Below are 23,246 nucleotides of genomic sequence, written 5' to 3'. Positions count from 1 at the left end.
CTCACCCAATGCACATGTTCCAAAAAAAAGGAAGTCAAGGGTCTAATTCTTTGAAAGGCTCACTAGGCACCGAACTGGCCCAGCATCCCTTCTTGCATATTCTATTGGCTGAAGCAGTCATGAGGCTGGTCAAGCCACCGCTCAGTGGGGGAGTAACAATTATACCACTGCCTCTCTGGCAATACTACAACCTCTAAGGAGCAAAGAGCAGGGAGAACAGTTTTGGGGTATTTAATTATAACTATTCTTATCAGCACCATCATCATCACTTACTCTGTACCAGGCTTCCTATGCTTGACACTGACAGAGAGAGAGTGATTCATATTTAATCATCATAACCATTATTCTCCGTGTATAGAAAATGAAACTGAGGTTCAGAGAGGTCGAAGGACTTGCCCAAGGTCACACAGTCTGCAAGTGACAGATATAGGACACAACCCCAAGTCCTCGTGACTGCGGACCTCACAGTCTTGACCACTGACTGATCTACTGGCCCAGCATCTCTGATCCATCTCAGTTATTTCTCACCCCACCATTGCTTGGTTCACACTTCACTCATCCCCAGAAGACTCACCCAGTCTGCTTGGCTTTGCATCATGAAGCAAATCTGCGAATAGCTCCTCCTTAAATTTTTTTTTTTCTTCAAAATAATGCCCCATTTATCAGCTATGAGTTGAGAATGACCTGATGGCTCAAGAACTGCAAGTCCTATTTCTGCAGGAGCCCGAGAGGGGCTGCCAAAGTACCTCTCAGCCCAGCCAGTGGATTCAATTAGATGGAATCCACTCTTTGGCTCGGTTTCCTTCCCAAGAAGACTGGCTTTTGAGCCATCCATTCTCCAGGCACTAATACATCACCTGGGAGCGCCAGGCCATGATGGATGAGCTGGGCCATCAGCAGAGCCCAGGATGGATGGGTGTCATTCATCACTGTGGGTAGCCGATGGAGCTATGAGTTACTCAGACCAGGGCACCTTCCACTCCCATTGGGGCCGCCGCCAGGAGGTCTGGGGCTGGAGGAGGGAGGAACGGAGCTCAGAGAGCTTCTCTGGGAGATGTGCCAGCAACCACGGGTACATTCTGTCTGAACTGCTTCAAAGCAGGGGGATGTTTAATGGAGTTTGCAGCCAGGACAAGGAGATATAAGGGTGGGAGAATATAATAGATAAGATCAAGGGTTTTGAAAATCATACTTGCCTGGTCTGTGTCCATGTTCTGTCTTTTCCTTGCTCTGTAAGCTTGAGCCGGGCACTCACTGCTCTGAAACTCAGTTTCCCCATCTTTTTCCAGGTGCCTCACAGTTCTCAGTCTCTCGTGGTCAAGCAGGGCCATGTGACAAGTTCCAGCTAGTGAAATATATGTGTTAAGTAGCAAGAGCCACATCCGACTGAAACAATGAAAGGCTCCCATGAGATGCTCTGCCTCTGTCCCCAGCCATTAACAACTAAGGGGGCTTGTGTTGAGATATCCAAGTTCCTGTTGTGGCTCAGTGGCAACAAAATCAATGAACTCGACTAGTAGCCATAAGGACTCAAGTTCAGTTCCTGGCCTCGCTCAGTGGGTTAAGGATCTGGCATTGCCATGAGCTGTGGTGTAGGTTGCAGATGCGGCTCGGACCTGGCATTGCTGTGGCTGTGGCATAAGCTGGCAGCTGCAGCTCCAATTCAACTCCTAGCCTGGGAACTTCCACATGCCACAGGAGTGGGCTTAAAAAGACAAAAAAAAAAAAAAAAAAAGAAAAGAAAAAAAGATATCAGAACCTTAGGATGAGAAGAACCCGGAAGGCTGATTACCTGGAAAATTGACACCCTGGAGGGTTGCACAGACCCAGGCCGGCTTGAGTCAGCAAGAGATAAATCTTCATTAGGCCAAATCACCTAAGGTCTGGAGCTGTTTGTTACCAAAGCATAACCCAGCCTAGCCTGACAAATACTCTACAGCAGAGATCGGCAGAGAACAAGATGGTAAATACTCTAGGCCTTATGGGTCAGATAGTTTCTTATAGTCTTCTTTGGGTTTTTTGTTTGTTTGTTTACAATTCTTTCTTTTCTTTTTTTTTTTTTTTTTTTTTTTTTTTTTTTTTTTTTTGCTTTTTAGGGCCGCACCTGTGTCATGTGGGGTTCCCAGGCTAGAGGTCTGATCGAAACTACAGCTGCTGGCCTACGCCAGAGCTACGGCAACGCCAGATCCAAGCCATGTGTCTGCCACCTACACTACAGCTCACGGCAACACCAGATCCTTAACCCACTGAGCGAGGCCAAGGATTGAACCCACAACCTCATGGTTCCTAGTCCGATTGGTTTCCACTGCGCCACGAAGGTAACCCCTACAATTCTTAAAAAAAATTTTAAAAAATGAAAAAAACATTGTTAGCTTGTGGGTCTACAAAATAGCCACAGGCTGGATTTGGCATATGGGTTATAGTTTGCCCACCCTTTGTCTTAAATCATAAGGTTGCTGCGACGATTAAAAGATGTGAATAGAAACATTATGTAAATGTGATCTGCTACTTCTTTAACAGTGGCAGTTGTAACCTATCTATAAATAGTAGATATTTATGCCCGACACTGCTCTTGACAGGGAGAATCTCAATGAACAAAATATTGTGGAGCTTCCTTTGGGGGTCCTGTTGTTAGGGCAGGGGCAGTGGTAGTAACTGGAGGCTAGAGGGTGTAAAGATTTGAACCCAATCTACAAGACCTAAGTCCTTGTTTCCGTAACTATTTGAGACAACTGTCAGGGCAGAGGCCTGAAAGATGCCTGCTCTTGTTCAAATCCTGCAGCTTCTAGGGACAAAATCTCCTGGCCATTCCAGGTGACTCCTGTACCACCAAAAACATTTACTTAGTCCAAATCCACACTGTGCCCTGCTCGTGTTAACTCCCTCCTCACCACACCCAGCCCAAACCCATGTCCCTAGGGCCCCTGTAGCTGCAGGAGGCTCAAAGCTGCCTTGCTCACCCTGGTGCAAACAGGTGTAGACCCCTGGGCTAAACAATGTTCATGCCCAGGTTTGATTTCCTTCATGTCTATGGCTTCAGATGCCACTTGATTTTTTCTATAGTGGTCTGAAACCTGCATTCAAAGGGCCTATTCTGGGCCAGAAACAATCTCATGTAATCCTTGTGACTCCATCAGCCAGGGGTTGCATTATTCCCACTTTTCAGATGAGGAAACTGAAGCTCAGGGACGTGAAGAAACTTGCCCAAGGCTACCTGGTATGTAAGCAGTGACTGGGGCATGAGAACACAAAGCAGCATTTACTGGCGTTCCCGTCGTGGTGCAGTGGTGAACGAATCCGACTAGGAACGATGAGGTGGCGAGTTCGATCCCTGGCCTTGCTCAGTGGGTTAAAGATCCGGCATTGCTGTGAGCTGTGGTGTAGGTTGCAGACACATGGCTCTGGCGTAGGCTGGTGGCTACTGCTCTGATTAGACTCCTAGGCTGGGAACCTCCACATGTCGCAGGAGCCGCCCTAGAAAAGGCAAAAAGACAAAAAAAAAAAAAAAGAAAACTTTGTGTGGGTACGGAAATTTGCCTTAAGACCCTAGCTGGCCAGCCGTGGCGATCCACACCCCCTCCACCCTGTGACCATGGCAGACGTTGCTCATGGACCCTAACACTCTTGCCCATGAAGGCCAGGCTCAAGTTTCTTCTCAACACAGAGCACCAATCTTCACCAGTGGATCAGGGTTAGGATACAAAGCTGAGCTACACTGTGAGCTTCTCAAAAGTCGGGAGGTTTGGTTCATTTTGGAAACACCAACACCTGCGCAAAGCCTGGTCATAGTAGATACTCACTCAGCATGGGGCTGGGCAGGCGCTAGGTGCTTCCTTACTGCACAATCAAGGCAGATAGGCTTCTCTTCAGGATTCGGGTGATGAGAGGATGTGGTCACCTCCGTGCTGACTTGGAAGGTTAATAACTCATGACTCACTGCTAAGAGCATCATGGATAAGCGTGTTCCTCCTATAAATGCCACCACAATCCATCCAGATGCTCAAACGGGCAACTAGAATCGTCCCTGCCTCCTCCCTACCCCCAGCCCGCATCCAATCCATCAACAAGTCCTGTTGACCCAAACTCCCTGACACACCTGAGATCCAGCCCTTTCTCTGCATCTCATCCACCTCATCACAGTCCAGGCCACCATGCCTTCTTCCAGAACAGCCTCAACAGCTCCCCCCTCTGCTCTCTCTGTGTTTCCTCTTATCCCTCTTTAGTCTGTCCTCCATGTTGCAGCCATAGGGAGCTTTGCAAAATGAAAATTAAACCATGCTCTCCCCCAAAATTCTTCTCATTGCTCTTAACAGAAATCCCAATGCCTGCTCATCATCTATGAAGCCCTGTAAGGTCTGAGCCCTGCCTACCCCGCCCATCCCATGGGGTACCCCTCTCCCACCTTCCCACCCAATACCCGGTCTCCTCTCAGTTTCTATAACACACCAAGCCCTTCCCACCTTGGGGCCTCTGCTAGTGCCTGAAATGACCTTTCTTCATTCTCCACGGCTCCTTGGAGGTCTTTGGAGAGGCCTTCACTGACCTTTCCCATCTACATAATTCTTTTAACCTCACCTTGAATGTCATCATCAAGTTCATTTCCTTCTCGGCACTTATCCCAAGCAAAATATTCTTTTCATCGCTTTGTTTGCTTGTACATGTGTTATGCCTACTAGGCTTGGAGCTCCCTAAGGACAGAATCTGTGTCTGCATCGCGGCAGTGTCCCCAGGGCTCAGCCCAGTGCCTGCCACATAGCAGAAGCTCAATACCTATTTGTTGATACTTTATAACCCACAGCAAGAAAACCTCCCACCAGGGTCCGCAAGTTCCCCCTGCCCCCCGCGCCGACACATGCCCATCCCACCACGCTCACGGCCCTCCCCGTCCCCTCTCTCACCAGCCACTGTCACTCTACCTGCAGCTCTGTCCTCACACAGATTTCTGAGAAAGCTCCAGAAGCCGAGAAATCATCCTTTGTGCCTTTGTGTCCTCAAGGCCCAGGACAGTGGGCAGGTGCACAGGAAAGGTTGATGATGAGGCAAAAACTCTGCTTCGAAGCAGCATCGCAGACCAAGTGGAGGGAGGAGGGGAAGCAGCAGAAGCTCGGGGCTGTCATCTGAGAGTCACATGAACGATCTTTGAGACATCAAGAAGAATGTTAGCGGGGCCGGAGATAAATAACGTATCGATTTTCCAAGAAAAGGAAAACGTCAGATTCAATCCCCAGAAAAATTTTAGATCTTCTTATTAACTGCTCCGTTGGCAACTAATTTACCAAAATGAGGCAATTACCACGATCTAAGATCTATCCCCGAAGAATGTCAAGTGAAATTATTCTAATTTCCTTTTTGACAAGGTGCCCATGCTTGGCACTGATGATATCTGTATTTTAGACAAGTATTCACTCCACACGTATTTATGGAGGGGCCACCATATGTAGGTTCTGGGCTTGCCCTGAGGATGCAGCGTGAAGGAGGCGGGCAGAATCCAGGTCGGGGTGGGGGCTGCAGGAAACACCAGCACAGAGTCAGGTATTGCATATGATCTGACCCATCATAGCAATGAGCTTATGTAGCAAAACCAGGTGAGTGAAAGGGAAAGACTGATGGGAAGGGAGGCCAGAGCATCACGGAGGGTGGTGGGAGAAAGCTTCACAAAGGGCACGTTGTGGCTGAGACTAAAAAAGGTGGGAGAAGGGGCTAGGCAGATACCTAGGGCTTGAGCATCTTAAGTAGAGGAAACCGCCTAGGCCAAGGCCCAAGGTGTGTGTGCTCTAGGCGGTGTGAGAAACAGCAGACCGGCTGGTGTGGCTGGAGCAGAGGGAGCAAAAGGGCAGGAGAGGGGAGAGGATGGTAGGGGATGGGGGCGGAGCAGCTGCAAAATGAGGGCTTTGAGAGGACTGGGTTTCGACTGAGAGGATACAAGGCATGTAGCTGGTTCTTCCTCAGCACAGCAACTCAGACTCAAGCGAGATGGGGGAATACGTCCTTTAAATGTTTCTGGGAAACATAAATGAAATAAACAAGAGAATGCGAGAATATGGTCAAAGTCGGGTCCAAGACACAACCCCTAGGACCCAACAGTGTCACTCCTGGGTATACACCCAACAGAAAAAGGAATCAGGTTTACTAAAGGCTTGTTCCAAAAGGGTTGCAGCAGCACAATTGTCAGAAATGCCCATCAGAAGAACAGAGAAGTTCGTCACGGAGACACAACCTCATGCTGTCACATGTGTGAGTCTCACAAAGATGATGTGAAGGAAAGAAGCCAGAAACAAGAGTTTCACACAGTACGATTCCATCTATAAAAAGTTCAAAAATGGTCAAAACCAATCTATACTTTTAGAAGTAGGACAGGGAGGACTGTTTTGTTTTGTTTTGCGCCATACCCACAACCTGCAGAAGTTCCCAGGCCAGGGATAGAACCAGTGCCACAGTTGTGACCCAAGCCACAGCAGTGACAACACCTGATCTTTTACCACTAGGCCCCCTAGGAATTCCAGAATTAGTTCTTTTTTTTTTTTTGGTCTTTTTGCTATTTCTTGGGCCGCTCCCGCGGCATATGGAGGTTCCCAGGCTAGAAGTCTAAACGGAGCTGTAGCCGCCGGTCTACACCAGAGCCACAGCAACGCGGGATCCGAGCCGCGTCTTCAACCTACACCACAGCTCATGGCAATGCCGGATCCTTAACCCACTGAGCAAGGGCAGGGACCGAACCCGCAACCTCATGGTTCCTAGTCGGATTCGTTAACCACTGCGCCACAACGGGAACTCCCAGAATTTAGTTCTTGATCTGGGTACTGGTTATACAAGGTTTGGTTTGTGAAAATCCACCAAGCTCTATGTGTATGATCTGCATACTTTTCTGTTTGATGCTACACTTCCAAAAAATTACTAATGAAAATAAGTAGTTTCAGCAAAACCAATAAATTAGGAAGACTGACTTTAAAAAAAAAAAGATCTAAGTTCATTCAAGGTTTATTTGTTATTAGCAGAGCATATTACTTATTAGCATAGTAACTGGGCAAATCACATAGCCTCAGTTTTCTTATCTGAAAAAGGCATGCCCCGGGAGTTCCCTGGTGGCTCAGCCGGTTAAGGATCTGGTATTATCATTGTTGTGGGTCAAGTCACTGCTAAGGTATGGGTTGGATCCCTAGCCTGGAAACGTCCACATACCACAAGTTCAGCTAAATTAATTAATTAATTAAAAGGCAAGCCTCAAATAAAACCTACAGAGTCTGCCAAGGAAGTTTTGTGAAGGTCAAGTGAAAAACGCACATAAAAGAGAAAATAACTCTCACGATGTTTATTTTCACGATGTTAACTGTCCCAGGAACTTCCACATGCCAAGGGCGCAAAAAACAAAAGTCCAGGAGTTCCCGTTGTGGTTCGGTGGGTTAAGACCCCAACGTAGTGTCTGTGAAGATGCAGGTTCAATCCCTGACCTCGCTCAGGGGCATTGCCACAAGCTGCAGCGTAGAGGAGATGGCTCAGATCTGGCGTTGCCATGGCTGCGGTATAGACCTCAGCTATAGCTCCAATTCAACCCCTAGCCCGAGAACTTTCATATGCCAAGAGCACAGCCATAAAAAGAAAACATCCAGAGACTCAGGACCAATTCAGGGGCAAGCAGGAGACATTGGTGGCCAATACCTGGAACAACTGGGCACAACCCAGACCCCCTCCCTGGGTCCTTACCTTCTGTCAGTTTCTCTCACCGCCATGTTTTTAGGGAAAGCTGAGTCCAGAGCCTTTGGGACACACCTGCTGGAGGTCATCCCTTCAACCCAAGAAATCACACAAAAGTCACAGCTGGGGCAGGTCCAGGCTTGTGGCTCACTGAACCTTGGCAGGAGGCATAGAGAAGAAGAGGAAGTGGGGACTGGGCACTAGAGACTCACCACTTGATTGGGGGCCTGGCCCCGAGACCAGGAGGTCAACAGTCCAGTCTCCAATGTCCAAAAGGAGATACAGCAAATTCAGCTCCATTCAACCCAGATTAACACCAGGTGGGTCTGACCCATAGCCTGACACAAGGCGTTGGCTAGGGGTAGAGTAACAGGGTCCAGTGGGACAGGGAAGGGTGGCGAGAGGGCCGGGAGTCAGGGCCTCGGCCAAGCCAAGTGGAATTGGAGCAGAACTACCAGACTTGAGAGGCCATGAGAGTTGGTCGCCTTGTCAGTTGGTAAGTTTGGTCTAAAGCCACACGACCAGCGCCAGAGAGAGCACACAGTCTCAGCAGCTGAGGGGGTGGAGGACTCGATGGCCACTGGGTCACCACCAGCAGGCTTAAGGCCCCAGAGCAGAGGCAGGGGCTTTCCTGCCAGCCCTGTCTACATGGAGCTGAGACACCTGCTCAGTATGGCAAGGCTTCTGGAAATGGCTGTGACCCATCTCAGGCCAGGGACCCAGTCTTGCCCCACAAAACCTGTCACCAGCTGTGCACACTGCCCTCCACCTGGTTATCGAAAGCTCCCTCCGGGAAGCTGGCCACTGGAGAAGAAGCCAAGTCACATCCGTGTGCCAAGAGGAGGAATTCCTTCAGCAGAGATCTCGGGAAAGCCATTCTTGGAGGCGTAAGTCCTGCAGGCTTTCCACCCTCCTCCAGGCCCAGCATCTCCTCCTTCCGTCCAGGTCCAGCGCTCTGTCCCCTCAGCAAATGGTCACCTTACAGAGGATCCCAGAGAAGCCAGAATTTCCCCACTCCTTTTGTTAGTGTCGCTGTTTCACACCGACTCCTGAGCATTTCCTAAACTCGGACTTGTCCACGTCGGCTGCTTTTGACCATGCTTTCCAGCACATTCCAAAGGGAAAACTCAAGACTCACGATTCTGCACGCCACCCAACCCCCAGCCCTCAGGACCTGGGTTCCAGGTCGCTCTCCTCCACGGTGGCGGATGTGGCTGCTGCGTTACTTTTGTGCATGTTAAAAATTTTTTAAAATCATAACAAAGGTTGGCTTCTGGAGTTTCACAAGCTGAGGCCTCACAATGCTTGCTGTCGTAGTGGGGCTGATTACCCAACTCCATTTATCAAAGTGTCACTTCTCTGACAGGCCCTAATAAATATCCTGCCAGAGACCCCGCACCTGGCAGCCGTGCCACTCCGCAACACGCCGCTAACCTAATTTGCTAATTGCTGCTTTCCCCATTAATTTTAGTCCTGTCTTGTTTGGTGTTGACATGGAGGAAAAAGAAATAGGGTGGAAAAAACAGACAAGAAAGAAAATATCTCGGGGTCCCCCAGCCTCCACCCCGCCCTCCCACTCCTTCACACAACCACTCACTTGCACTCACACCTAAATACCAACTTCCTTCCCCTCTCTTTTCCTCACCAAGGCTGGTGGAGATTGAAGATTTAAAGGGGCAGGGGCCAGATTTCCCAAAAGAGAAATCAAGTCCTGTGCCTGATGGCGGGATTTAGCGTTTGACAACAGGGGAGTTGTAGAAATACACCAGACCAGTGGTTACAGTCGCTCAGGTCATTCTCATCAACATCACTGCCTTTTGGTACAGAAGCGATCGAATAGGGCATTAAGGGGTTAACAAGTCCATGGAGTTCCTGTGGTGGCTCCGTGGTAACAAACACAACTAGTATCTGTGAGGATGCAGGTTCGGTCCCTGGTCCTGCTCGGTGGGTTAAGGATCCGGCGTTGCCATGAGCTGTGGTGTAGGTCGCAGACGCAGCTGGGATCTGGCGTTGCTGTGGCTGTGGCTGTGGTGTAGGCCGGCAGCTACAGCTCCAATTTGGCCCCTAGCCTGGGAACCTCCATATACCATAGGTGAGGCCCTATAAAAATTAAAAAAAAAAAAGTCCAGCCCGTAGTCATCAAATATGGCCACTTCCCAGAGCCCTCTGGCCCCAGGTCCTTCATCTCAGGCCCTCTCTGTGTTGCAAGGAGGACTCTGCCTCCCTTTTGGTCTCACTCTAAGCATTGATGTCCAAGATAGTGGCCCAGGACAATGGCTCAGGGCAGACTTTCTCAGCCAAGATTGACTCTTCCTCCGGTCACTTGGACGAGTCACCATCCTATTCCTTTATCTCTTCAACTCCCACCAAAAGCCCCCAGTGCTGGAGAGCTTTCACTGTGGCTTGTTGGATTATAGATTGCAAATGAGCCCAATGGGTTCAAAGTCCCATTGGAGAGGCAAAGGCATGAGTGGGGAGAACTCCAGCCTCAAGCAAAGAGGAAGGAAGGCGCCCTTCTCAGAGATGAGCAAAAGATCCCATGTGAGAAAGGTTGTCTCACTCGCTCAGGGGTCCAAAGGTGACCTTCTTCTCCATCTTGGTCCATGTGAGCCTTAAGTCACGGCAGGTGTCCCACAATGGAGAGACCGAATATGTCTGCAGACTCCATTTCTCATTAAATATTTCATTATGGGCAAACCAGCAACATCAATCAAGACAGGCTATGGCACAGCAATTTTTTATTTCTTTTTTATTTATTTATTTATTTATTTTGTCTTTTTGCCTTTTCTAGGGCCGCTCCCGTGGCATATGGAGATTCCCAGGCTAGGAGGGGTCTAATCAGAGCCATAGCCGCCAGCATACGCCAGAGCCACAGCAACACGAGATCCGAGCCGCGTCTGCAAGCTACACCACAGCTTAGGGCAACGCAGGATCCTTAACCCACTGAGCAAGGTCAGGGATCGAACCTGCAACCTCATGGTTTCTAGTCAGATTCGTTAACCACTGAGCCACGACGGGAACTCCAGCAATTTTTTATTTCTAAGTTGACAAGGATAATGCATATGCTTGTTGTAGAAAAATTCAGCACCCTCGGAAAGGTCCAAAGAAGAAACCAAAAATTCCTCAGTGCAAGTTCCCACTGTGGCTCAGAGGGTTAAGGACCCAATGTTGTGTCTGTCTCTGAGGTTGCGGGTTCATTCCCTGGCTTCACTCAGTGGGCTAAGAATCCAGCATTGCCGCAAGCTACAGCCTAGGTTACAGATGCGGCTCGGATCCGGCGTTGCCATGGCTGTGGTGTGGGCCAGCCGCTGCAGCTCAGATTCAACCCCTGGCCTGGAAACTTCCATATACTGCGGGTGTGGCCCTAAAAAGAAAAAAAATTAAAAAATAAAAAATTCCTTGGCGTCCCGCACTCAGAGATAACCAGCCATCAACAGCCAGCCCTTTGAGGACTCGCATGCACACATGCAAATGTGTGTTATTTTATGCATGGAACACGCTTTTCCACCACCTGTCTTGCTTTTGTATTCACATATCAAGGAGCTATTTCTGTTTCACTGAAAATCTCTCTCCATCCTCCTTTTTAATCGTTTATCATAATTTCTTTAGCTAGTCCCGTGTAGATGAACATGTAAGTTAATTTCTTTTTTTTTCCCATCCACAGCGCTATGGTGAATCTCCTTCATGTACAGCTTTGTGCATTTGCCCTGTTACTACCTTCGGATAAATGGCTAGAGGTAGAAGCACAGTTTAAATGGTGCCTACATTTAAAATTCAGATAAACTTTCTCACGTTGTATCTCCAGAAGAGCTGTAGGAATTTATATTGACGGCCCCCCATCGTGCATGAGAATTTCACATCCCGACAAGCTTGAAGAAATCAGTTATTTTTAATTTTTGACCACTGCCGACCTTCCAAGGAACACAGGATTTGTTTCTTTTTGCATTTCTTGGATTCTTCGTGAAGTTTGGTGTGTCCTTATGTTTGTAGGACATTCAGTTTTATTTTGCGAATTACCTGTTCTTAGCCTTTGCTTATTTCTGTATTAGAGTATTTGTCTTTTTCTTATTCATTTACAGGAGTTTCTTTAGCTGTTAGGGCTGCTCTTCCTCTGCCATGTATAAAATTTTTCATGTTTTTTTCCTAATGTGCAGTTTATTATTTCGAGTTCTATAGTGCTTATTATATGATAGTGGAAAATATCAACACGCTCAGCATAATGAAATCTACAACAAGGAAGTACACAAGATAAAGAGTATCTGTGGACATATTCACTCTGTCCAACATGGGACACCAGCTGTCCCCCGAAGGCTCACAGGGAAGAGATCATCTTCAAATATACGGGCAAGACAGCCTTAAAATCTGTCCTCTCCCTGTCTCTGGCTTCATGATCACCTACACCTTCTCTAGATGGATTAGATGTTTCCTGGTGACTTCCTGGGAATAGCTGCTGGAGCCAAGGACAGAACTGGGCTCAGAGACAAAGCTCTGTGAATAACCCAGCCTCCGGGATTCTCAGCTCAACAAGAGCGAGCTCTCTGAGAGTTCATGTCTGGCTCCAGCCTGGACAGAACCCCCAGTTCTTTGTCCACAGATCACAGCACAGACCGTGTATCCTCACCAAGAAGGGGAATGGAGCAGGAAGTAACGAGGGGGCTACGGCGTTTGAGTAAGTCTTTTAGGGATGGTGCAAAATGAACTATACAGGTGGTCACATACATTGGAGGCAGAAGACCAAGGACATTGGCCGCCCATGCAGTGTGTGTGTGTGTGTGTGCGCGCACTCCAATCTCAGAGTGTACACAGATGTGTGCACAAAGCTCTGTACCAGGCACGTAGGGGAATGATCGAGACTGATGTGAACAAGTCCCAGAATACCTCGGTCCGAGCATGCCCTGTAACTCTCTACGTAACGACAAGCGGGTCTGGACAGACAATAGAGACATATGTCTTCATCTCTGGAGGCCCTTGGGGGCTTTTATTTACTATTTTCATCCAGCAAACCCAGGCATATATACCTCTTTTCTTGCTGTCACAGACTTAGTAGGACTGTAAAAACAGACATTAGGGAGTTCCCGTTGTGGCTCAGTGGGTTACGAACCTGACTAGTACCCATGAGCATGTGGGTTCCATCCCTGGCCTCACTCAGTGGATTAAGGATCCACTGTTGCTATGGTGGTGGCATAGACCAGCAGCTGTGGCTCCAATTCATCCCCTAGCCTGGGAACTTCCATGTGCCGCAAGTGCAGCTTTAAAAAGCAAAAAAAAAAGAAAAGAAAAAAATCAACCATTAGACTCAAGGCAATAACTTTTATGAATGTCTTCCAGATTCCCACGCTCATTCCCAGAGGGACCGAGATTACATCAGGACTGAGACCTTCCACCTTTATATACCTAGAAAACTTCTGTTCATACTTCAAGGCCCAAATCATTTGTCCTCCTCTTCCCCTACTAGCCTCTGTGAAAGAGTCCACCACAGGACCTCTGTTCTATGATACCTGCCAGAACATATTCCAGTTACCCGAGTGTGCCTATATTTCCCCCTTCCTGACCCATGACATTCTCCAGGTCAGAGCCTGGGGGCCGGGTTTTATTTCTCTCTGTACCACAGTATCTGGCTTCTGGCACTCAGCAGATAGAATAAACATTTGCAGAAGGAACTCTTTTTTTTTTTTTCCTCTTGCTTTTGAGGGCCGCACTTGTGGCATATGTTATTTCCCAGGCTAGGAGTCCAGTTGGAGCTACAGCGGCCAGCCTATACCACAGCCACAACAACGTGGGATCCAACCCGCGTCTGTGACCTACACCACAGTTCATGGCAACGCCAGATCCTTAACCCACTGAGCGAGGCCAGGGATCGAGCTCATAACCTCATGGATCCTAGTTGGGTTTGTTAACCGCTGAGCCACGGAGGGGATCTCCTATAGAAGGAACTCTTGAATACTGGCTCTCATAACTACAGAGAGTGCAGGAGTCACAAGTTCTTGAATCAGATGCCACCTACAGTGCAAAACAAAGGTATTCGGACAGTCCTACTAAGTCTGTGACAGCAAGAAAAGAGGTATATATGCCTGGGTTTGCTGGATGAAAATAGTAAATAAAAGCCCCCAAGGGCCTCCAGAGATGTCAAGGAAGGAAGCGCTGAGAAGATCTCTTTTCTTTCACCACAGTCTTTTTTTTCTGGGGGGAGGGAGGGCCATACCCACAGCATATGAAAATTCCCAAGCTAGGGAGCCAGTGGAAGCTGCAGCTTCCAGCCTACGCCACAACCACAGCCACAGCCACAGCCATGCAGGATCCGAGCCATGTCTGCAACCTACACCACAGCTCACGGCAACACCAGATCCTTAACCCACTGAGCAAGGCCTAGGATCAAACACTCATCCTCATGGATACTAATCAGGTTCGTTACCCCTGAGCCACAACGGGAACTCCTTTCACCACAGTCTAAAATGGGGGTGGCAAGCTGTCTCTTAAAAAAACAGACAGCAAATAATTTGGGCTTGGAGGGTCATATAATCTCTGTGGCTTCTCCTCAACTCCTCCATTTGAAAGCAGTCATAGACAATATGTGAACAAATGGGCATGGCTGCAGTCCAGTATAACTCCCTAGCCTTTCAACCTCTGGTCTAGAATTTTGAAGAAGAGAGAAGAGCATCTCAGACCCACACCAGTGAGAGCAATAGCGCTGGATAACAAGACGGCCTAACCCATCAGCACCCTTTCTGAGAACCACACAGTTAGACCCCATCAGCATTCAACATCCTGCCAAAGTGGAGACCTGCTAGAGCCTGAGGACAGGGCTGTGCCATGCGGTTGCTCAGGCTGCACACTGCACAAATCCAGGAGGTGCTGTTCACTTAAACTCTGATATAAATGGTGCCCTTCTTGGGTTGGACAATGTGGTAACCCTGCCTGAGGAGTCCCATATTTGTGAGGGAAATTGATTGGTAGGTGGGGGCTGGACCACGTGGGCCACTGGCTCTTTTATGAGTTCAGATACATAAAGGCAAGGGTGTCTCTGCCAGGATAGGGGCTGTGAGCTACTGCTTCTTTGGAAATAGTTCGATGGGGACTTTCACATTGAATAGATAGTTGCAGCCAGAGCTAGAGGGTCCCTAAAAGGAATGAATCAGAGACTGTGTGTGATGGCAGGGGCAGGGGTGGGGGTGGGGGACAAAAGAAAAGCTATTCCTCTTGAAGCCATGAGAGCACATGACTTGGGGACAGAGGGCTGGCCGGCCCCATTGTGTCTCTGCTGTGATCCTTCTGCTCTCAGCCCCAGGTAGCTCAAGATCCAGGGGTCAGTAGAGGTCTCTGGAATAAATTTCCAGCCCCTCACCCCACTTAATGATCCTGGGACAACCCTGGAGTGGAGGTGGGATCCACCTGCATCCTCAGAGGCTGCAGGGCCCAGCCCCTCAGAGCCAGCACAGGAACCACCCCAGAACTCACTCACCCCAAAAGTCCCCAGAGCCTGCGACAGCTGGCCCCACATCCCCCTCGGGTTAAGCCTGCCGCCTGGCTCTCCATTACACTCCACTGAGCTTCTTTCCAATAGCTACAGATGAACAAAATATTGCCCTGTTCCCAGTTACGTTAAAAGGGCCTAGTAAAGAATAATGGCAAAGATGCTCGCAGCCAAAAGCTGCTCTTGATGGCCCTTTAAGCGAGATTTACAGCAGGCATTTAGCCGTGTCCCTGGAACGTTTGCTGGCTCTGATCGGTAGGAAGGCTGTGCAGGGCACCTCCCCGGACCAGCAGGCAGGGCCATCCTTCATTCCCGGCAGCTCTGCCTGCCCCCTGCTCGGTGCCCGCTCCCCCACGGGCCCTGCCCAAGTCCATTAGGCCCCTCTCTGGGCTTCCTACTAATAATCCCAGCTGTCAGGTGCCTCAGGACGTGGCTAACTAAGAGCCCATCCTGAAAGCAGGGCTAGGAGGCTGGGAGATGCATTGGGATCAGAGAAGTGAAGGCAGGGATGGAATATAAGCATAGGAGACAGAAGTAGTAGGGGTTCCCTGGAGAAGAGAGGGCCCTGTTCATTTGTTCATTCAGTAAGGGTTTTGTTTTGGGTTGGGTTGGGTTTTGGCTGCATCCGTGTCATGCCAAAGTTCCCGGGCCGAGAATAGAACCTGCGCTACAGCAGTGGCCCAAACCACAGCCATGACCATGCCAGATCCTTAACCCACAGCAACGCCAGATCCAAGCCACATCTGCAGCCACAGCTTCTGGCAGTGCCAGATCCTTAACCCACCTGAGCGAAGCCAGGGGTCAAACCCACATCCTCCCAGACACAATGTCAGGTTCTTAGGACACTGAGCCACAACAGCAACTCCTCATATTAATTTTTATATTGATTACATGCTGAAATGATATGATGTGGGATCCATTGGGTTAAGTAAAATGGATTATCAAAATTAATTGTCTCCTGTTTCTTTTAATCTTTTTTTTTTTTTTTTTTTTTTTGCTTTTTAGGTCTGCACCCACAGCATATGGAAGGTCCCCGGCCAGTAGTTGAACCAGAGCCGCAGACACCAGCCTACACCACAGCCACAGCAACTCAGGATGTGAGCCACATCTGTGACCTACACCACAGCTCATGGCAATGCTGGATTCCCAACCCACTGAGCGAAGCCAGGGATTGAAGTCACATCCTCATATATCCTCGTCAGGACCGTTAACCACTGGGCCACAATATCTTTTTTAATATCCCTCCTATAATATTTGAAAGTGCGTGGCTGACTCCCATTTGTGGCTGGCATTATGTTTCCATTGGACAGCACAATATAAATGAGGAAGAGGGCGTAAGCCGAGTGAAGGGGGTGGTGTGCAGACCAGCAACTGAAGGTTTAGTAAGAAAATCTACCCAGGAGTTCCCTTCATGGCTCAGCAGTTAACGAACCCGACTAGGATCCATGAGGATGCACGTTCGATCCCTGGCCTCACTCAGTGGGTTAAGGATCCGGCGTTGCCAGGAGCTGTGGTGTAGGTGGCAGACACGGCTTGGAACCATGTATCTGAGAGGGATGGAGTAGGATACTTAGGTAGTTGTAGAAGTCCCAGTGGGTAACCATAGATAGGGAGGGAAACCTAGGGAATTTGGGGAGACCACTATAAGTTAATAATCGCTCAGGAAAGCCATCATTCTTGGAATGAAGCAGACTCGCTTACCTATAAAACCATAAACAAAAGCACAAGCTATGCCTCAGGTCATAGAGTGAAAAATAAAATGAGGCCTGTGTTCAAGTTCAGCAAGACAATGATCCTTAAGCCCAAGGACAGGAATTTAAGGTCAAGATGAAATTCCAAAGTAGGAGAGCCTCATTATACAGAAATCTGAGATGATTCAATATATTTTAGCTTCTGTTACCACCCTTCTGCTGATCTGAATAAGCCCCGTGATGGTCCTACTTTGACCTCATAGGGTCAAATACTCTTCTTACCAGATACAAAGGATCTTTTCCCCCTCGCCACTTTCCTTGGGTTATAAAACTGTAGCCCACCCAATCCTCGGAGCAGAGCCTTCTCGCCTACCCACTTGTACCACTTACAAGCAGCCTATCTTAATAAATCTATTTCTTGCCTATCTCTTTGTCTCTCGCTGATTTCCTTCTGCGTGGAGACACAAAGACACTGAGCCTCAGTGAGTCCAGACACCAGGTGAATGATTCTAACTTTAAAAAACCATGGGTTCAAGCCACAATCTGGGTTTAGGGTGGGTTCGAGTCAGAGGTGTTTTCAGTTTCACATCCATTGCAAAACGATTCCTACAACCTAGTAAGTTAATACATCCATCACCTTACATATTTGTCTTTTTGTTTTTTCCCTGCCCATGGTGAGAATATTTAAGGATGCAATAGAGTATCATCAACCCCAGTCACCACATTTTACATTAGATCCTCAGGCCTTATTCATCTTAAAGCTGAAAGTCGGTACCCTTTTACCAGCCTCTCCCTATTTCCCCACCCCAAAAATGGCTTAAAAGGGTGGCAGAGGAGCTCCCGTTGTGGCTCAGCAGGTTAAGGATCCGACTAATATCCACGAGGATGCACGTACGACCTTTGGGGAGAATTACTACACTGCAGGCTCAGAGGGAGGCCTGGGACCACTGCCTCCTGGGCTGGGCTGTGCTTCCACCTCTCTCCAGGCTGCCCATCCAGCCTCGGCCCGAGTTCCTGCTTCCCTGCTCAGACACCCCTCTGAGCATCTTCCAGACCTATGGAGTAAGAAGGAAACCGCAGGCTCCACTGTGGCTGGATCCACCCAACGTGGAAAAGAGGAGGTCTCCTCCTCTGCCTCGGCATCCAGCCTTCAGCCAGCCTCCTGGGGCAGCCTCGGGGCCTCCCACCAAGCCTGCCAGCCCTGAGTGGTGCTTCTCAAACTCTGCTATGTATCAGGATCACCTGCGAAGCTCTGAAAATTCCTGCTTCCTCATCCCATCCCAGACCAATCCCAGGAGGACGTCAGGGGACCCTGCACCAACAATTCTAAAGCTCCTCCAGGAGTTCCCACTGTGCTGCAGGGCAGTGGGATCAGTGCCATCTTGGGAGTGCTGGAACGACTGTTTGAATCCCCAGCCCAGAACGGTGGGTTAAGGATCCGGTGGGGCCGCAGCTGCAGCTCGGATCTGATCCCGGGTCCGGGAAATTTATATGCCTCGGGGCAGCCGAAAACAAATAAAGTTCCTCCAGTGACTCTCTGCAGTCAGGCTGAGACTGCTGTCCTAGAGAGCAGGGCTCTAGACATCTCCCCTCCCTGGGCCCTGAGAGTACAGATCTGGCAGCAACTTGCTTGGAGTCGAGTCAGCTCTGCTCACTCGAGGTGATGTCCGAGCTGGAGACAGGCAGTCAGCCGGCCAGCTGCTCACCCTCCAAACCGCACCCCCTGCCGGGCTCAGGGCCCAGCCTTGCCAGGCCTGCTCCCCAAGGCGCCGGGTCCTCCACATCAAAACAGGCGGCCAGAGTTCAGGGCCCGCTGGCGTTCTCCCGGTAAGCACCTTTGGTTCCAGGCTCAGAGCTGTTAATTAAAGAGCTGTGATTAATGAGGAAGGGCTCTCGGTCCCCATCTAGGAGGAGAGGTCCTGGGGATGCTGACTTTGCTGGAGGAATCTGCCGTCAGATTCCAACTAGAGCTATTTATAGCCGGCTCAGGCTTGGGAGGATGGTGCCTCTCCTCCTTCTGGCCGTGCCTCCTTCCTCCCTTCCCTCCCCGCCACACGCCATGAGGAAACACAGAGGTGGAAATATTCACGGAGGAAGAATTTTCAGAGGAGTAAATCTTAGCGCAGATGCATCCATATTAATCCACCCCAACACACATCCCGTCAACATACACGTATGAATGCCTACTAAGCGCCAGGCTGCAGGTCAGTTGATTAAGGTTGCAGCTCTGGTTAAGAAGCACACTGAGGAGTTTCTGTCGTGGCGCAGTGGTTAACGGATCTGACTAGGAACCATGAGGTTGCGGGTTCGGTCCCTGCCCTTGCTCACTGGGTTAACGATCCGGCGTTGCCCTAAGCTGTGGTGTAGGTTGCAGACGCAGCTCGGATCCCGCATTGCTGTGGCTCTGGTGTAGGCTGGTGGCTACAGCTCTGATTCGACTCCTAGCCTGGGAACCTGCATATGCCGCAGAAGCAGCCCTAGAAATGGCAAAAAGACCAAAAAAAAAAAAAAAAAAAAAAAAGAAGGAGCGCTTTGAAACCTGGCAGGACCCTGTGGGGTTCCTGGGCACAAGCTTTTCTGTGTCCCCCTTTTCTTGTTTGTAGAGAATAAGCTTCAGCCTCCAGGACTTTCCCTGAGTTCCAAAGGCCAGGTTCAGACGGGCGCTAATCAGGGAAGGAAGGGGATGCAGAGACCAGGGAGGAGCCGTCCAGAGCCTGTAGTGCCGCCCTGGGGCGGAGTCCTGGTTCCTCTTCAAGGAAGATACGTAACAACATCTTTGAGTTCTTCTGCAGAACTAAAGCCCCAACAAATGAAACCCAGAGAGGGGGACCACCAGAACCAGCCCTTAAACACCAACTGTGTGTGAAATCAGATTGCTATGATCATTATGCAACTACAGATGTGATAAATTCATTTGAGTAATAAAAAAAATGAAAAAAAAAAAAAAAAACACCAACTGTGAAGAAGAATACAAGCTTGCAGCCACTCTCATCCTTATCTGTGGCCCTATTTTCCACCCCCAAGCTGTGAAACCACTTCTGATTGTAACTGAACTAGGGCCCTGCGGGACTTCTGCGCACACAAGTCTTTCTGTGTCCTCAGCCTCCATGACCTTCCCTGAGCTCCAAAGAGCAGTTGCTAATCGGGGAAGCGGGGGGATGCAGACACCACGGAGGAGCCATCCAGAGACAATAGTGCAGCCTTGGACAGGGTCCTGGTTCGTCTTCAAGGAAGGCACATAACAACATCTTCGAGTCTTTCTGTATAACTAAAACCCCCAGCAAACGGAAGAACTGCTTGGTGACGCCTTCTTCATTCTGGGAAGGAGGAGGAACCACCAGAACCAGTTCTGGGGCCACTCATCACCAGCCTTGAAAGACAATGCAAACTTTCCTCTGATCCTTATCTCTGGCCCTGATCCATATTCAACTCCCCAAACTATAAAACCACCTTCTAACCCCTTCCGAGGGGGGCACAATCTTTAAGGCATTAGCCTGCTGTGGCCCCCTTTGCCAGGCAAAGCAATGATGCTATCTTTTTTCTCCTTTGCCCAAAACTCTGTCCCAGTGTTTCCATTCAGCACCGACAGACAGAGGCCACATTTCGGCAGCATTATTCTGTCCCGAGGGAGGGCATGGACTTTAGGGCATTAGCCTGCTGTGGCCTCCTTTGGCAAAGCAATGAAGCTATTTTTTTCTCCTTCACCCAAAATTCTGTCTCGTGTTTCTATGTAGCACCAGTGGACAGAGGCCAAGTTTCTGCCATAGCATGGCCCATGTTCTAGTGGAATTTTTACTCCAGGGGACACGTCATTATCAAGGGCGTCTACCAGTACAAGGTCAAGGGTAAATAGATGCAAACACTCTGCAGGAGAGGACACAGGGAGTCAAGGTCCTACAGATAATGTGTGGCAGGGTTCACAGTCAAAACCGAGGGTGGGCTCCCAAACCTATGAACTCTTCTTCCCAGGCACAGAGCTGGATGATGCTCGGTATCTCCAGTCTCTGTAACTTCGGGCTCCCTCGGGGTAACACAGAGCCCTGTGTCTGAATCCTGGCCCACGGGGAGAAAGTGACAGGGGCCACTCCCAGGATGCCCCAAACCAGACTCCAGTGTGCCACTTCCAGGCTCTGGCAGATGAAATCCAGAGTGACCTTGGAAGCCATGTATTGAAGGCATGGAGGCTCCCCCAGCCTGGATTCGCAAATGGCTTTGTAGAGCAGACCCTGCTCCCAACCCTCCCACCAAGTGGACTTTAGGTGAGCAAGAAAGAAACATCATTGTTCTGAGGCCCTGAGATGGCAGGGTGTTGCTGAAACTCTGCCCCTGTCCACCGGTGCCAAGTGGAAACATGAAGACAGAGCTTTGGAAGGCAGCTCTGCTCACTACTGCACCAAGAGTTTGGGACAAATGAGAAAAAAAAAGAATAGCTTTATTGTTTTGCCAGGCAAAGGAGGCCACCGCAGGCTAATGCCTCCCTCCTTCGAGAGAGAATGGAAAGTAGTTTTACAGTTTGGGGTTCAAAAATAGGGCCACAAGTACATATCAGAAAAGATGCATGCTTTCATTCTTCCTCAAAGTTGGAATTTAGTGGCCCTGGCACTGGGTCTGGTGGTCCTGGAATGAAGATGCTTCCATAAGTACTCAATATCTTCCATTTGTTGGAGGTTTCAGTTCTGCAGAAGAGCTCAAAGATACTGCTATGCGTATTCCTGGAGGAGGAACCAGGACCTTCCCCAAGGCTGCATTGTTGTTTCTTGTCTGTTCTTCTCTGATCTCTGCATTCCCCCCTCTTCCCTGATTAGCAGCTGTTAGTACCTGCCCTTTGGAACTCAGGGAAGCTCATGGAGGCTGAACAAGGCCTGTTTACTACAGACAAGAAGTGGGGGAGAAGGTCTTTTGTGCCCAGAAGCCCCACGGAGCCCTGCTTAATCTCATCACGTGTAGCAAAGGCAGTCTGACTCATCTGTAAGACAAAGCACATAACCTCTCTGTGATTCTGTCTCCTCATCTGCAAAATGGGAACATCATTCATTCTTTTCGAGGAAGATTTCTAGCAGGACAATCATAATAATCATACCCACTTTGCCAGACTTGAGTGGGGGTTCCATGAGCCTTCCCTTTAAAGAGCTATTCACAGCAGTTCCCTTGTGACTCAGTGAGTTAAGGATTCAGCTTTGTCACTGCTGTGGCAAGGGTTCAATTTCTGGCCAAGGAATTTCACACACGTCGCAGGGGCTGCCAAAAAAATTAAAATGTGAGTTTCCATTGTGGCTCAGCAGGTTAAGAACCCAACATTGTATCCGTGGGGATATGGGTTTGATCCCTGGCCTTACTCAGTGGGTTAAGGATCTGACGTTGCTGTGGCTGTGGCTCCAATTTGACCCCTAGCCTGGGAAACTTTCGTGCTGCAGCTGTGGCCATAAAAAAGCAAAAATCAAAATTAAAAAAATAAAAATAAAGAGCTATTCACATTTTAGAGTGGTTTGTAAAGTTACTTCTGTCCTGACAGAACCATACAATTTATTTTGCTCAAGGGTTTTCATATCTTTTATAGATTCCAAACTCTCAGTTTAGGTGAAACATTACTCAAAAGCCCAGCAGTCCACGTGGACAGGACATGATGAGAGTTTTGCTCCTTCTAAGCCCAGCAATTTCTAAGGAGGCTGGTCCAGAGGCAGGCCTCTCCGGCTCTGCTCTGCTTGCTCCAAGAGGGGTTAGTTATCTGAGCCTATGAGAGCAAACAGCTCATCCAGTCCAAGGAGAGGAATTGATGAGACTTGAGACCAGAGAGGTCCTGTGTTCAGTCAAAAGCTGTGATATGAGTGTAACATGTCTTTTCTGTGTGTGCAGGGTTTTTTGTTTGTTTGTTTTCTTTTGTTTTTGCTTTTTAGGGCCACACCCTGGGCATATGGAAGTTCCCAGGCTAGGGGTCAAATCAGAGCTGTATCTGCTGGCCTACACCACACCCATAGCAACGCGAGATCTGAGCGCATCTGTGACCCACACCACAGCTTACAGCAATGCCGGATCCTTAACCCACTGAGCAAGGTCTGGGATCAAACCCGCATCCTCAAGGATACTAGTCGGATTCCTTACTGCTGAGCCATAACGGGAACTCCTGAATTTAACATGTCAACTTGACTCTTGACTGAGCTAAAGGATGCCACATAGCTGATAAAACAGAATGTCTAAGGTGTGTCTGTGAGAGTGTTTCTGGAAAAGATTAGCATTTGAATCAGTAGACTGAATAACAAATCACTTCTCCAAGCAGGCATCACCCCATCTGTTGAAGGCCCTTGAATAGAACAAAAGGGCAGAGGAAGGACAAATTCGCCCTCTGCTGGCACTGGGACATCCATCTTCTCCTGCCCCTGGACATCGTGAGCCTG

The 23,246-nt window shown here is 49.1% G+C and overlaps 1 protein-coding gene across 3 annotated transcripts in view; it reads right to left on the bottom strand.

Annotated features, from left to right (window-relative positions):
* Positions 630-23,246, bottom strand: part of DHX35 (DEAH-box helicase 35) — a 190,276-nt gene continuing 167,659 nt past the window's right edge. The window contains exons 22-24 of one of the 3 annotated variants that reach the window (XR_002340163.1): positions 4,917-5,137; positions 3,801-3,969; positions 630-1,345 (exon numbers count right to left, since the gene is read on the bottom strand). The gene's annotated coding sequence lies outside the window, so the exon portion shown is untranslated. Of the gene's footprint in view, positions 1,346-3,800; positions 5,138-23,246 lie in introns of all 3 variants that reach the window. The other 2 variants (XR_002340162.1, XR_002340164.1) reach the window with 2 other exon arrangements.

The sequence above is a fragment of the Sus scrofa genome, chromosome 17, assembly GCF_000003025.6.
Source record: "Sus scrofa isolate TJ Tabasco breed Duroc chromosome 17, Sscrofa11.1, whole genome shotgun sequence".
In the NCBI taxonomy this organism is placed as follows: Eukaryota; Metazoa; Chordata; class Mammalia; order Artiodactyla; family Suidae; genus Sus; species Sus scrofa.
The sequence above is the reverse complement of the archived record's forward strand: the minus strand, read 5'-3'. Positions and strand labels throughout refer to the sequence as shown.